Source organism: Coffea eugenioides, chromosome 6 (genome assembly GCF_003713205.1).
Source record: "Coffea eugenioides isolate CCC68of chromosome 6, Ceug_1.0, whole genome shotgun sequence".
NCBI classification, from domain to species: Eukaryota; Viridiplantae; Streptophyta; class Magnoliopsida; order Gentianales; family Rubiaceae; genus Coffea; species Coffea eugenioides.
Window position 1 is genome coordinate 45,142,277 of NC_040040.1, and position 7,055 is coordinate 45,149,331.

Genomic DNA, 7,055 nt, shown 5'->3' on the forward strand with positions numbered 1-7,055 from the left:
CAATCTCAATTTGGAGATAATGCCATAGAGGATCCAAATGCACATTTAGTCACATTTTTAGAGATATATGATGCTATTAAAATGAATGGAGTTAGTGAGGATGCTATATTGCTAAGGTTGTTCCCATTTTCCTTACGAAATAAAGCTAAAATTTGGCTAACTCTCATGCCCCTAATACTTTCACTACTTGGGATGATTTGTCTAGGGCATTCTTGAATAAATATTTTCCACCGGACAAAACAGCTAAACTTGGAATGGACATTACTAGTTTTAGTCAATTAGATGGTGAATCATTATATGAAGCATGAGAAAGGTTTAGAGATTTATTTTGAAAATGTCCGCACCATGAACTTCCCGATTGGCTAATTGTACAAACTTTCTATAATGGTTTATCCTTTTCTATTAAAACGGCTATTGATGCAGTCGCAGGTGAAGCATTGATGGCAAAATCACCCCAAGAAACTCAAGATTTGATAGAGGAAATGATGGCAAACAATTATCAATAGCCTAATGAAAGAGGTAATCCAAGGCACCGAACAAATATGATCAAAATGGATACCATTAATATACTTAGTGTCCAAATGAGTAAGATGATAAAAGTATTAAGTAGACAAATCAGATGTGGTTTAAGTTCATCTAATATTCATGTAGCTTGTTATTCCATATGCGGAGGTGATCATCAGACTAATGAGTGAGTTGATCTTGAACAAGCTCAATTTGTTAATAATTATAATAGGAATGATCAAAATAATCGATACTTGAATACTTAAAATCCGGGATAGAGAAATTATCCAAATTTTGGGTGGAAAGATCAAGACAATCCTCAAAGGCCGGCTAATCTACAGAAATTCTAACCAAAACAATCACAAGTGGATACTAAATCGGGTTGGGAGATAGCGGTGGAAAAGTTAGCCAAAGGCACTTCAGAAAGGTTCGAACGACTAGAGAGGTGATTGAAACAATTGACTGAGATATATAGAAATATAGAGGTCCAAATTGATCAAATCACCTGTGAGGACTCGAAAATTTTTATCATTTTAAAATCCCTAATTTTGGCTCAATTAATTATTTATTTGGATTTTTGCTACAAATAATATTTTCTAGCCTTTTCAGACCTAAGTGCATGGTTTTATAGTTTCGTTATATTTTTTAAGTGTCTCATTTTAAAAATAAATAAAATAAAAATATAGATAAATAAACAAAATATTTTCTTATAAGCTTGTCTCGCGAAAAAAAAAGGTGAAAACGTGTCTAAACAATTTAGCCAATTGGGAGTACTATAAACTCAAAAATTTGAGACCTATACAATGGTCCTAAAATAGACAATTTTAGGTTTAATCACACAAGTGATAGCTAGTGGTACAATCGTTATAAGAGTTTCTCAAAGGTTTCAATTTTTATTGCGCCTAAATTAGAAATACGTGTTTGCACGTGCGCGCTTAATTGAGGGACTTTGGACCATTATTTTGGGATAATTAAGAATGAATAATATTTATATGAATGTAAGTGCCCAAGAGGTTTAGTGCACTAGTGCAACAAACTAAGAGAAATCAAACACAAAACGCGCGCGTAGGGCACTAGTTGTAATTGATTTGACGTATTTAATATATTAGACGTCAAGCGTCTTATGTACGCAAAGGAACCAGCAATCACATTTCATTTCCTCAAGCTTCATGGCCGGATAGCAGCAGCAAAAGGGACAACCGAAACCTTCAACATTTCTTCTTCCAAAGCTCATGCAAATCACCACCAAATCTTCTAAAAATTTAGCACCACTTAGCCTAAGTCTTGGACAACACATTTAGCTGGAAAAGGGAGGAGCTTTCACGGTTCTTCAAGCTTCAAAGGGGCCGAAACTTCTGTCCTAACCAGCCATCAAAGTAGGTAGTAATCAATCACCTTAAACTTGTCTTTTGGAGTTTGATTTATGCATTTGAGCTAGAATCGTCACTTTAGTAGCTTGTATTGTTGGGAAAAAATGGGCTCTATGAATTCCCACTCTTGGGTTGTTGCTGATTCTGTGCTTGCTGAAGTTTATGATGTCGGATTAGTGTTTAAGTTAGTGATTTGCTGAAGAAAAACTGCTGGAAACTCACGTTGAGTGCAAAGGCCAAGTTGGACCATTTTGCCCCTGCTTTGTTCGGCCATTTTAATGCAGAAACTGAGGATTTAATGGCCTGATTATGTTGTTTACATGTTGTAGCAGTTGTGTACAAATTTTCGTTGAAAAATACTGAGTTTTGGTGGGTCAAACGAATTTATTTCCAAAGCTAGTAATCTGGGAAAACGGTTGCCGTCGTAACCAGACCAGTGTTCGTGTTTCGTCCATAACTCCGTACTCCGACGTCGAAATCAAGTGCCGTTAGCGGCATTTGAAACTAGACGTTCCCATGTTTCCAACGGTGTATAATGGACATTCTGGTTTTATGTGTGTGAGCCACACCATTCATCTGAAGTCAACTGTCCTGTTTCTCCGTTCTGCCGAAATGATTTGATGATGCTGCAACTTTAGGCTTAAATTCGAGCCAGTTGCATGCTGAAACTTGTAACGATTTCTTCTGTAAACTTTTAGCCCTGTGAATTTATTTTCTAACACTATCAACCATTCCCAATTCCGAGTTAAATTGAGGGAGTTATGATCAAAATACGGCGACTGCCTCGTTTTTGAAACCTTAGATTTGGACAGATTGCCTTAAGGATTTTTCCAAACTTTGGTTGATTGATTAACCACCTTTCCGAGGGTATTTTTCCATGAAATTTGATAGAGAGATACCCTTCATATGAGAGTATTATACTGCAAAATTTGGTGTCAATCCAAGTCCGTTTTGGCACTTAATAAAAGGTCCAAAGTCGGAACCAAATCTGGAAATTTTGTAACAGTCTTGAATTTTTCCCAACTTTGAGCTACCGTATCTCGGTACTCGAAACTCCGATTCTTGAGCCGCTTGTTCTGTTCAAAACTTTACTTGCACTTCTAATCAAGTTATAAGTTTCAATGGCCGGTTTGCAACGAGTGATTTTTGCCGAATTTCCAAAGTTAGCGAAAAACCAACCCCGGCTCAATCCTGGTAATCTAGAACAGCAACTTTAGGCTCATTTTTGAATACCTTCCACTTAGATTCATGGAATGGTGTCTTCTAGAAACTTTTAGTACTTTCAAAGACGATTCCAACGGTACCAAGTTTATCAATTTTTGACTAGTAGAAAAGAAGTTATGATTTTTCAAAAATTTTACCAAAAATAAAAAATTCTGGAATTTCAAAAGAAATCCGTGCGGGAAGCATTTTTCTAGAATCCGGCCTTGAATCCGGCCAGTTTCTGGCCGGATATGCGGCCGGATTGTAGTTGGAATTTGAAAAAAAATGAGGATGGCTACTGCCTCCAATCCGGCCAAGAATCCGGCCGGATATCCGGCCAGGTTCCGGCCGGATTGTGACGTGGCCAGCCCACTTCCGATTTCGATCGTTCGTTTAGCAATTGTTTCGCTCGTACTCGTTTCCAACCAATGATTTTAAGGATAATAATCCGATTTTACTCGAGTCCTGCACCCTTTTGGAAATCCAACTTCGAAGACAAGCCAAACGAAGTTTTCAAAATATTTCCGAACCTTACCCGTGTCCAATCTTTCTCACCACTTGGGGACCTATAGTAATTATCTACTATTCGATGTTCAGGCACGCACGAGGACCTCCAAGATGACCCTACCGTGGAAGTTTGAACTCTGCCTCCAACCTACTTGCTTGCATAACTGGTGAGTGTCAAGTGTATGCCTACTTGAACTCTAAAGTCTTGATTCATGCTTGACTTACCTGATTACATGCTTAGTCTATTTGATTTTGAAAAAAATGGAGTCGAGTGTGTACTTAATCGCACTCGTTCTCATTTGGCACGAATGACTCATGTCTAACATGATTTGCCCGGTTTACATGACTTGAAATGCCTGCTTAAACATGTCAAATGCTTGAATACATGAAATGGTATGCTATGATTGCATACGTCGATGGAGTGAATCTCCTCGACATTTACATGATACATGGGGGACGCCCAAACTCATAGGCCGACCTTGGAACTCGAGCCGGCATGGGCTTGGTCGGGAACCTCGGTGAACCATGAGATTCACATGATAAGCTTGATCTATTGAGAGATCTCGCTTGGCATACTCGTAAAGTATCGCCTTATAAATGTCGTGCGGGCCCGAAGTGGTGTATGGTGGACGGATGAGAAGTAAGTGGTGAACTACGGATATGAAAATATCAACCCGGTTGACGGAGAGTCATCACGGGGAGATATACAAATGACATCGGCAAATGTGGAATTTAGCTCCTGAGAGCTTCTATATCCTTGAATTGTTTCTGGTTACGCTTTGTTGGCGTTATTAATTACTTGCAAGCTATTACCTGAATTGTTATTTGGACTTGTTATCTGAACTATGTGTCTGCATGTGTGTTCTTGGCCTCACGAGCGTTTTGCCCACCCTATAGATTTGTTTTCCTTAACAGGTTTGAACTCGGAGGTGAAATGGAGAAACCCTCCTGATGTACTTTTGTTTAGAGTTTGCTATTACTCTTGGTTATGCCTTTGATTTTGGACTGTACTTTTGGTATGGAAATGTAACCTTTGGACGAAATGTAATCTGTATTCTGACGTGTGGTTTGGAGAATGGATGATTATTATTAAGTTTGAATACTTCCGCATTTATTGTATTTAAGTTATTGGCTTGTGTTGTGTGGTCCGGCTATAAGTTTAATGGAATTGCTTGAGTCCTGGCGAGAGCTAGGCAGGCGTCCCGCGGATACCCTTTGGTTCGCCTTTGATTATATTCGAAATTAAGGAGAATTACCTAGTAAAACTTGAATTCGAGGAAAGGCCATTACTCTTCGTAGTGGTAAACGACTAGAGGATCCTCCGATAGTAGAAAATGGGAGGAACAATCAACTGAGAAGAAAGAAGATGAGCGAGTGGAGCAAGAGATAAGTGTGAGGGAATGTAGTAGAGAAAAATCAAAAGAAGACCAACTTTCATTCTCCACTACTGTTCCAATATCTCCGGCAGTTTCATTTTCTCAACTACTCAAGCCAAATAAGTTTGACAAAAAATTTGAAAAGTATGTCAAAATCTTTAGGCAATTGCATATTAATATTCTTTTCGCTGGTGCTATTTTGCAGATTCCTTTATTTGTGAAGCTCTTCAAGGAGATAATGACACGAAACAGAAAATTGAAGAATCGCGAAATGATAGCATTAACTAAGGAGTGTAGTGCCATTATACAAAATAAGCTGCTGCCAAAATTGAAAGATCCGAGGAGTTTTTCTATACCCTACACCATCGGTAACATTGAATTTTCTAAGGCATTATGTGACCTTGGTGCTAGTGTATCATTAACTCGTTTGACGGTGGCTAGACAATTAGGTTTGCATAAGTTAAAACACACTAATATTACTTTGCAGTTAACTGATCGGTTTATTAGATATCCATTCGGAGTTTTGAAAAATGTGTTGATTAAAATTTAAAAATTCATCATTCCTATGATTTTTGTGGTATTAGATATGGAGGAAGATATGTCTATGTCAATTATTCTTGGTAGACCATTTTTAGCAACTGCGGGTACTATTATTGATGTCAAAAATGGCAAACTCAAATTTCAGATAAGTGAAGAAGAGGTAATATTTAAGTTCAATGAAATGGAAAAACACCTTTCTTTTACCAACCATACTTGTTCCATTAGTATTATTGAAATGCTAGCCCAAGAGTTGAGTCGAGTCAATCTTGATTTCGATCCTCTTGAATTTTGTTTAACAAGTGTAGAAATGCAAGAAGGAAAGGATGAAGAAATGGAAGCATTGGCCAAGTACTTGGATTTTCAAACATCTTATAAAAGAGGTAATGTTATGAGACACTTAGTCAAGGAAAAAGACTCCCACCACCTTCAGAGATTGAACCGGCAAAATTAGAGCGCAAACCGCTTTCCGACCATCTAAGGTATGAATTTTTTGGAGAGAATAGCACTCTACCGGTGATTGTAAGTGCTCACTTAGACAAGAAACAATGTATGAAGTTGTTAAGAATTCTAAAAAAGTACAATAGGGCGATTGGGTGGACAATCTCGAATATAAAAGGTATAAATCCCTCTATATGTATGCATCGCATTTTGTTACATGACAATTGCAAATTAGTGGTGAAAATACAAAGGAGATTCAATCCAAATATGAAAGAGGTGGTAAGAAATGAAATTCTCAAATGGTTTGATGCAAGTATAATCTTTCTCATCTTTGATAGTATTTGGATTAGCCACATTCATGTTGTCCCTAAAAAGGGTGGAATAATAATAATAATGGACAAGAATGATGAAATGATTCTATCACGACTTGTGGTTGGGTGGAGAGTATGCATTGATTATAAGAAATTAAATGCAGTCACTATAAAGGATCACTTTTCTTTATCCTTTCTTGATCAATTATTAGAACGTATAGTTGGTTATGAATTTTATTGTTTTCTTGATAAATTTTCAAGTTATAACCAAATAACTATAGCTCCGGAAGATTAAGAAAAGACCACATTCACTTGTCCCTATGGCACCTTTGCCTTTAGAAGGATGTTGTTTGGCCTATGCAACACTCCTGCTACATTTCAACATTGCATGATGGCCATATTTTTTTATTATATTAAAAAAAATTATAGAAATTTTTATGGATGATTTTTCTGTCTTTGCTTCATCTTTTGATCATTGTTTTCATAATTTAGATTTAATCTTGCAAAGGTGCGAGAAGACAAATCTTGTGCTAAACTGGGAGAAATGTTACTTTATGGTTTGTGAAAGAATTGTTCTAGGGCACAAGATTTCCTTTAAAGAAATTGAGGTGGACAAAGCAAAAATAAAAGTTATTGAGCGAATACCACCTCCAACTAATGTCATGGGGATAAGAAACTTATTTGGACACGCGGGTTTTTATAGACATTTTATTAAGAATTTTTCTAAATATAGCAAAGCCATTGTGTGATTTACTATGTAAAGATATCCCTTTTCATTTCAATAATGAGTATTTAATTGGATTTGA

At 37.0% G+C, this 7,055-nt stretch overlaps 1 non-coding gene across 1 annotated transcript; it reads right to left on the bottom strand.

Annotated features, from left to right (window-relative positions):
* Window positions 1-245: 245 nt before the first annotated feature.
* On the bottom strand, window positions 246-352 carry LOC113776628. The gene has a single exon (XR_003469116.1). It is a non-coding gene; the product is annotated as a small nucleolar RNA R71 (small nucleolar RNA).
* Between the last annotated feature and the right edge of the window lie 6,703 nt (window positions 353-7,055).